At 30.6% G+C, this 1,361-nt stretch overlaps 1 non-coding gene across 1 annotated transcript; it reads left to right on the top strand.

The window, feature by feature from the left end:
• The first annotated feature begins 548 nt into the window (after positions 1–548).
• On the top strand, positions 549–635 carry TRNAS-GCU (transfer RNA serine (anticodon GCU)). The gene has a single exon. It is a non-coding gene; the product is annotated as a tRNA-Ser (tRNA).
• Positions 636–1,361: the final 726 nt, after the last annotated feature.

Genomic DNA, 1,361 nt, shown 5'->3' with positions numbered 1-1,361 from the left:
TAATTCTACACAATTTTCATGTTTGTAGTCCACAACTAGGATAGGAATCCTTAATTACCCACTTCTTGCCAAGAGTCCGTTTTGGTATTAATTTCCACTTTCATTGCTTTTACTTGCTCTCTTTTAATTCTTTGGATGTTTGTTTCATTTCTTGCTATTTAAATTACTTGCCTTTCTTCTCATCCAATCCCAGCCAATAACATGACACTCAATTGCAACTCCTAGGGAAGACGACCCGAGGTTGAATTACTCTTGATCTTGGATACTTTATTTTGAATTAACATTTGATCGTGAGAATTTATTGTTAGTTTAGACTATGCTACCAACGAATTGATGCTTGTTTTGATTGATTCCAAACTATACAAGAAGTCTCACTTTGTCAAATTTGGCGCCGTTGCCAGGGATTGCAATGGTGTTACATTGTTGGCTATTGTTAATATGTGAATATGTGAATAGTTTATTTTTTATTGGTTGCTTGTTTTTGCTTGTAAATATGTCTCTTGGTTGTTAGCTTGTTTTAATAAATTTTTTATAGATATCGCAATTGGGGAGAGATGGCTGAGTGGACTAAAGCGTCGGATTGCTAATCCGTTGTACGAATTTTTGTACCGAGGGTTCGAATCCCTCTCTTTCCGTTTCCGCCCGTGAGTTAGTATTTTTTTTCTTTTGAATTTTCTATGTTTGATTTTGATAGTTACTAGTTAAAGATGTAAAATAGATAAAATCCTAAAAGTTTTTAAAAATCTAGCACAAACAAGGAAAACATAGAAAACTAAAAATATTTTTTTTATTCTTCACGTCCTGGATTACGTCCCGGATCATTAGATAGGAATCCGAAGATGAAAAGAGAAACAAAGAATATCACTACCGTGTAAACAAATAGTTTTAGAGTAAGCATTCAAAAATCTCCAAGATAATTTAAAAAAAACAACAGAAACAGAGAAAGGGGGATTCTCTTATATAACACAACACATTATGTTTCTTTTGATACAAAATTTCTAAGAAATCAAGTGATTGGGGGGGTTGACCCAACAATAAGATTTTGAATAGAAAAAGGGAATAAAGATAGAATAGAATTAAGAATATATTACAATAGAATTAAACAGAATTCATATTATTTCCATTGCGATATCCCGAAAAAGTAAATCAAATGATTCCGCTTTTATTCTTTTTTTTACTTTTCTTTCAACTTAAATTGAAAGAAATTTTCCTCTGGAAAAGACTTTTTTAATCAAAAAATAAAGTTTATTTTTAAAAAACATTAAAAAAATTGAAATGGACTTTTTTGAAACATTGAAAAAAGTTATCTATTGAGTCATTTATAGAATAAGAAATCTTCTTCTTATTAAGAACTCAACGGG

The sequence above is a fragment of the Arachis duranensis genome, chromosome 3 (assembly GCF_000817695.3).
Source record: "Arachis duranensis cultivar V14167 chromosome 3, aradu.V14167.gnm2.J7QH, whole genome shotgun sequence".
Classification (NCBI taxonomy): Eukaryota; Viridiplantae; Streptophyta; class Magnoliopsida; order Fabales; family Fabaceae; genus Arachis; species Arachis duranensis.
The sequence above is the reverse complement of the archived record's forward strand: the minus strand, read 5'-3'. Positions and strand labels throughout refer to the sequence as shown.